The sequence below is a fragment of the Pinus tabuliformis genome, chromosome 4_2, assembly GCF_031772625.1.
Source record: "Pinus tabuliformis cultivar Carrire ecotype Pingquan chromosome 4_2, CPIR1, whole genome shotgun sequence".
In the NCBI taxonomy this organism is placed as follows: domain Eukaryota; kingdom Viridiplantae; phylum Streptophyta; class Pinopsida; order Pinales; family Pinaceae; genus Pinus; species Pinus tabuliformis.
Window position 1 is genome coordinate 993365086 of NC_142304.1, and position 7698 is coordinate 993372783.

The following is a 7698-nucleotide window of genomic DNA, read 5'->3' on the forward strand; positions in this document are numbered from 1 at the left end:
CCTAACCATGGATGATGACTCTATATCTGAAGAATCACCAATCTGTATCTGCAGACAACTATCTGACCTATGTACATGAAATGAAATTTATAAAGCTGAGGATGGGAATGCCCTCCTCAGCTAGATCATGAAATTATATTATGATGACATATTGTATTGTAACTTATGCAGGTCACCTTCCAGTTCGAAACTTCGAATCCTCATGATGAATCATTTCACTCAACATGAATATTTATGACCTCATGCTCTAGGGGGCAACTGTTATAGACATATTTGGACACATCAACCCCAACTTATATGTCGATGTATTAGGGATCATTCAAACCCTAAAAGAGTTGTTTCATACCCTAAAGGAACATAATCATCTAAATACATCATTCCCCAAAAGTTCCATCTGAGAAACCATCCAGAAATTGCCTAAACTAAACCATACTGACTACTCCACTGGAAAAGTGCAATGCATACTGACTGCTCCACTGCCAAGGTGCGATGCATACTGTTTAGGCCTTCTATAGGGTGCAATGGGCAAGGATGGACAAATGTTCGAGACAGTTTTCTAAGTGGATGCTCATGGAATCTTCTAGAAACTTCTCCTGTGCCACTTGCCTCTTTGAATTTGCCCAAGGATGACTAAGGGATCTTAAACCTTCAGTTATCCCTTATCTTGTGGAATCTGTTATCTCAAAATCAGGCCCTGGAAGGCTGCAGACCAGGAAGACTTCAAGTAACTATTTCAAACCGACTTTAGGCTGAGGCTTAGCCTCCTCAACCTGAGAGGGCTCTCTCTGGGTGTAATAATGATTTTGATTAAAACTAAGATGGCTAACTCTTGTAGAACAACTGTGACAAATATGAATGTTGGAAATACATTAAACAAGTATCCATTGGGCCTATGGAGTCAACAACACTTCAATATAACAAAGATCTTGACCTTACATGGAAATCAGGGCATTCAGCATTTGAAAATTCAGAACATACACTCATATGGAACCACACAGTTTACAGATGCATACAGGAAATCAGAGCACATTAAGTGAATTCTGAGTGATTATACATCCATACCACTGTAAACAAAACTAAGAAAAGGATAGCATCACACATTCTGAATATAAGAAATCCTTCATGAATGCTGAGAAGTAAAATCAAAATTATATTACTGAAAGTGAGTCTTTACATAAGCCAAATACTATGCTCTGTTATAAAGTTTTCCAACCTTGATTACATTGTTGTTTCAGCTATATATAGAGTTTTTATTCTAACTGATCGAGATTCCTCCTCCAGCATGAGGGGAATTCGAAAACTACTTCTAATGACACCTGGCAACCATTTAACTAACTAATAAATACAACAAAGTGCTAACTGGAGGTTTTTTTAGAGATCTAAATCAACTATGACTCTAACTCCATATTACATGCATGATGGTTTCTCTTCGTTCTTTGACATCTGGCCCTCTTTTAGTTTAGCTGAGATGGGTGTTTTAATATTAATGCTCCATGTTGACCTTGGATGCTGAATCTTTTTTAACTGCTCAGAAATATTAGGAGATTACCCTTACTTCTCGGCTTCGGCTTTCCCCAAAATATTCGAATGCACAGAAGCATGACCTTTAGCCTTTAATTACCCAAATGTAGAAGACTGCCATGTCCCTGATGTGTTGTAAGCTTTTCCCATGAACATATGTGTAGGCAAAAGTTTCTTGTAGGCAAACCGTTTGATATACCCTGAACTGTGGTAAAGGAGTTCACTTTACGACAAAAATTGGATTTGAATATTAAACCTTTTTAAAAGTCCACCTGTCTTGACCTAATTGATTGTCGACAGCTTCAGATGATGTCTTGCATGTCCTTTGGACGTTTCCCTTTCAAAATTCCTGCTTATAGTTCAAACTGTTTGAATTGCGTAAAAATCATCACCTTCAGCAGTTTCGTAGCGCGCTACGAAACTGCTGAGTTTTTTTAAACAGCTTGCTTTTGACCCGAGACGTTTATTAGCCGAGTATTTGATTGCCAAAAACTCCCTTAAACTTTCCACATGTCGAACAGGGATTTATATTTCCTCAGAAAGATAAGATTAAGCAAATTTGTCAAAATTTTGGAAACAAAACCTTACTTGAAATGAAAACTTATTTAGCAGGTAGTTGGCTTAGCTGTGCCTTCAGATCTTCAATTTGTTTCCTCATAGCCTTATTCCCAGCTCTCAATTGCATATTGATCCTTCTTATGTATTTGGCTTCTTTGATTGCTGGTACTGTCCATGTGTGAAATTGTGAATGGCCATCAACCACTGAATTCAGCTGAGCTTCTACAGCAGCATTTCCTTCCCATAAAGTTTTATAATACTTTGCATGTATAGCTGCATGTTTTCTAGCGGCTTTCTTTAATTTGGAAATTTCATATTTAGTTGATTCCAATTGTCTCTATATGGCTGCTATATTATCTTCTTGAGATGCAATAACTGTTTTGCCCGTGTCTTTTTGTATCTCTTCCCCTGTTTCCTCTGTTCTTGGCAGTGCTTCCTGTACTTGCTGGAATCTCCTTGTCATAGGTCTTCTTGGTTTAAAAACGAACTCTTCAGCTGGCACATCAAATCTAAGCCTTTTTGAGGCCTTGGATTTCTTGGTGCTTTCTTTTTCAGACTGCATCAATTCAACTTGAACTGGTATAGACTGCTCAAATTCAATAGCCTACAATAAATCATTTAAACTTGCCTTGGACACTGGACTTTCTTCAACTGCTATAGCTTTACCTTTTTCCTTATTTATTTGACTTCTTGTTCTTACCCTTGAGACTGCTTCAGATGTGCTTGTTTTAGGTATAGTCTTTTTACCCTGAGCCTTTTCCTTAGTTGATTGCTGAGCTTGATCTTGGATGATGAGTGGCTTCAGTGGCTTCACTGGTTTTCTTACTTGTGACTTTGTAACTCTTTTAGCTCTTGCTTCTGTTTGGAGCTCAGCTATTGTAAAATCCCTGGCAGGTTGGGGAGTGAGGCCAGTCTGGCTTTTGAAGCCAGCCATAAAAATGAATGAATTCCAATCCCTGTCTATCTTTTGGAGCCCATCTAAAACCAGTAGTTTAACCAAACCATGATGAAACAAAGAGGTTTCACAGTCCTCTTTCCTCAGGTGTACCTTATCACACATCTTACTCAAACTACGGAACAAATAAAAAGGTAATTCTATGGAGACTTTCCCGGTGAAATGCAAAAGTAGTTTGAAATGGTAAGAATAAACCTTGTTATACCTTCCTTCACAAGTCAAATATTTCTGTATGCAGGTGAGTAAGAGAGCATAATGCTCTTTGACATAATTCCTGGGCACTGCCTTACTTAAATCTTCATTTACATAATCATCCTTCAAAAACTCCTTGCAAGGATTCATGTCAAATTTAAAATTTTTGAACCATTCCTCTTGTCCTCTTGGGATCTCTGTCACAGCAGATATCACTTCTGGAGAAACCTGCACTTCTAACATGGCTACCTTTGAATTCAAACCAGTGAAGTTAAGTGCGAATTCCTTAGTTACCTGTGCATGTCCTCCTTGTAATTTTTTGCAAAAGTTCCAGCACCCGGCCTTTTTAAACGCTTTCTTCACCTCTTCATTTCTCAGCGTTATATCCAGGCCTTAAGGTTCAGTCCTTAGACATTTGACGGATCTGTGCTCTTTTTTCTCCATGGATTCTTCCAAATCTTCGTACACAAAGACTACCAGCTCCGGTTGAAATTGTGATTCAGCTTCTTTTTTAATTCGGCCTCGCTTGATTATCAGCCTCGCTTGAACTTTCAGCCTCGCTTGAATTTTAAACTCTTCCGTTTAAAACCTTTCAAGATATAATCTTGTAGATTTTTTCATTCACGCAGGACTTACGGCCATCATTATGGTTTATGCACGGTAAAATTTCTTGGGAAACATAACTTGTGCATATCAACAGATCTAGTGGTGGTGATAGTGGCAATGAGCGTTAAAATGTGATAAGAAAGGTATATGAGCTGACATGAGAAGACATGGCTGATGACTCACCTAACGGACTTGACATTTCAGGAAAGATTCGATGCGAAATGTACGAATCCATGATTTCGCAGCACTATTAGTTTTGAATTTTAATGATGCGTTGCAAAACTGCCTAATCATGAAGCGCTGCGAAACTGCCTAGTTATGATTGCGCTACGAAATTGGCGAATTGGAATAGCGCTTACGAAATCACGAAAAGGCACGGTGACTCACATAAGACAAGAGGTGGCTATAAAACAATGATGGGTAGAGGGGAACCAATGGAAGTTTAGAACAACTTGAGTTAAAAACTCTTTTAAAAACTCCAAATCCTACGGGAAAAAAAATTAAAAATGAAAATTTGAAACTAAACTAGCACAGACCTTTGTCATCGGGCTAGGAAAGAAAATTACATGTATCAATTTTTAGTTCTAAGTGATAACAGTGGCTCCACTTGGGATAGTGTGCTCCTGTAGTACACTAAGAACTCGTAGGTCCAGTGCTTTGTCCAATTTATGAAAACATAGATAGAGTTGACAAGCATTCCTTTCTAGCTTTGTGAGCCTTCACCTCGGGCTTGAGCTTCCTGTTCAGCTTGTCATTTATTTGCAACAAAGAAAGACTAATAAAACGGTTATATACAATGCTTGTGAGAAGCTTGGCAGAGATTCAATCAATTGTAATGCTTTAGGAACCTGCCATTAACAGGTCCTCCAGCATATGGTGTCCCATCAATCTCCTGTAGAATGTAGGTGTTATTCCCATGGAAAGCAGAAATTTGATATGGCCCTTTCCACAAATTTTCAAATTTACCATGTTTACCTTTCTCTTCAATTCTGGCTTCCCATTTCAAGACTTTATCATGAATCTGGAATGTAACTTCTTTGATCTTTTTGTCAAATGCTCTCTTGATCCTGTTCTGGTTTTGTTGATGATTGTCAAACACCTCATTTCTTTTCTCTTGTAAAGCTATTAGTTGGTTGATCCTTCGTTGTATAGCATTTGGTTCCTCTTCTAGTCCTTGAATTAACTTCATTACTGGTACTCCAAGGGATGTGGGAAATATAGCCTTATACTAGCTCATATGGTGATGTTCCAATGGACCTCTTTGTGCAAATCCGGTCAGCCCACAAAGCATATTTCAGTTTCAAATGCCAAGCTTTTTTATTTTCTTGCAGCAGCTTCTTAATGATTCTCACAAGACTCTTGTTTGATGACTCAGCCAAACCATTTCCCTGTGGATAATAAGCAGTAGAATGTCCAAGGGAGATGTGATACTGATGACAAAAATTAATTAACCTTTTGGACTTGAAAGCTTGAGCATTGTCTGTAATGATCTTGATTGGGCAACCAAATCTTGATAATATATTGTTTTCCCCTATAAATTCTAATCCCCACTGCTGGAAAGGTGCTTCAACATAAATAGGAACCAAGGGCATTGGCATAATCTTTCTCTTTCCTTCAAACACTTGACATTCATGGCATGTGGCTATCTTTTTATAGATATCTCTAAACATAGTTGGCCAAAAATAGCCAGCTCTCAAGACCTTGTTTGCAGTAGCTTTCCAATAGTGATGTCCTCCACAATCCCCTTTATGAAACTCATCAATTACTTCATCAGCTTCTTCTTCAATGAGGCAGTTTAATAATATTCCTCCTGCATCTTTCCAGAACAAATTTTGGTCATACACAAAATATCTAAGAGATTTCAATTTGGTAAACCGAGCTTTGGATTTTGAAAGATTATCAGGAGCTCTATTATGCTGCAAAACAAATGCTATATCCTTGTACCATTCTGAGATCAATAATTTTTCATTAATCTGGACCAATTCCTCTTCATTTTCAGAAATTTCTGAGATTTCTGAGCTTAAATTAATATCAATACAGTCCAGATTTGACTGGGTCAACAATTTGGCTAGGCCTTGACCCTTTACCAACTTGGTGGGTTTGATCTCAATGTCATAGTCCAGCAGTTTTGCTATCCACTTTCCCCTTTTTCCATCTGGATCAGCTTGTGTAAGAATATCTTTTATAACATCATTTGGGACGTAGGCAACAATGTGGGAGTGTAAAACATAGATTCTGAAATCCTTAATTGCTTTCACCAATGCATAGGCTTGTTTCTCTAAAATATTATATTTCAATTCAGCATTGGCCAATGTCTTGCTAAAGAAAGAAATGGGTTGTTCAGTACCTTGACTTCCCTTTTGCAATAAAACTCCAGCAATTGTGTCTTCAGAAGCGAATTTGAAGATAAGGAACTCCTTGGTAAAATCCGGGCTGATGAGTACTGGTGCTTGAGTAAGTGCCTTCTTGATCTCTTCAAAAGATTTCTTTGCTTCAACTGTCCATTTAAAATCTGCTCCTTTCTTTAACATCTTTGTTATGTTCTTGACAACTTCAGCAAAATTAGGAATGAATCTTCTAACAAAGTTAACTTTCCCAAGAAAAGATTGAATCTCCTTCTTACTCCTTGGTAGATCTAATTTTTGAATTGCACTAACTCTATTAGGATCAATCCTAATTCCTTCTTCAGAAATAATATGACCAAGCAGTTTGCCAGAAGTTAGAGCAAAAATACTTTTGGTTGGGTTTAGAGAAATACCAAACCTCCTACACTTCAGTAGGACCCTTTCAAGGTGCTTTAAGTGGTCTTCTTCCCTTTTTGAAAAAACTGTGATATCATCAAGATAAACTACCACTGATTTGTCCTTCTCTTCAGCAAAAGCAATATCCATTGCTCTCTGGAAAGTGGCTCCTGCGTTCATGAGGCCAAAGGGCATCTTTGCATACGTGAATGTTCCCCATGGTGTAGTGAAAGTTGTTTTCTCCTGATCATCTGGGTGAACAAGAATCTGATTGTACCCTAAGAAACCATCAAGCATAGACATCCTTTGTGAACCAACAATGTTTTGCAGAATGAAATCCATTTTGGGGAGGGGGTAATTATCTTTCAATGTAGCCTTATTTAAGTTCCTGAAGTCTATACAAATTATGATCTCTCCATTCTTTTTTCTGACCAGTACCAAGTTAGCAAGCCAATTTGAAAATCTGATTGGGACAATAATTTTAGCATCAAACAGCTTTTTCACCTCTTTCTCAATTAGTGGCATTAGAAGAGGATTAATTCTTCTTAGCTTCTGCTTAAAAGGCTTCTCATTCTGCTTAATAGGAATGGTATGCTGTATGATTGAAGAGTCATATTGTTTCAAGTCAGCATAACTCCATGCAAAAACATCAATTAATCTTTTCATCATCTCAACATATTTAGTCTTCATATCAGCTGAAAGGAATTTGGAAATCTTGACTATTTTAGGCACAACCGAGTCACCTAAATTGCAGTTTTCTACTTCCTCTTCATTAGCTTGTAGTCTTGGTGCTTTGAACACATCATTTTGATCAAATAATTTTTCAAGGGGAATAAGGCCTTTAGGGATTAAGTTGTTTTGTAACTGTAAGACTTCAGAACTTTCCTTTGACTCTATTAACATATTCTGCTGATCTATCTGATTGTGCTCAAACTCTTCTTTTAATTCAATGAAGTTCCTTACATGCTGATCATCCTCAAAAACTTGCCAATTTGTGATATTATCCGGTATGACTAGTCTATGGCGAACCTCCACTTCATAGCTTTCATAAGAATGCTTAGGAATAATAAAGAGGCTGGTTGAAACAGCGAGAGAATCTGAAATAGAGTTTTGATCTCTAGTTTT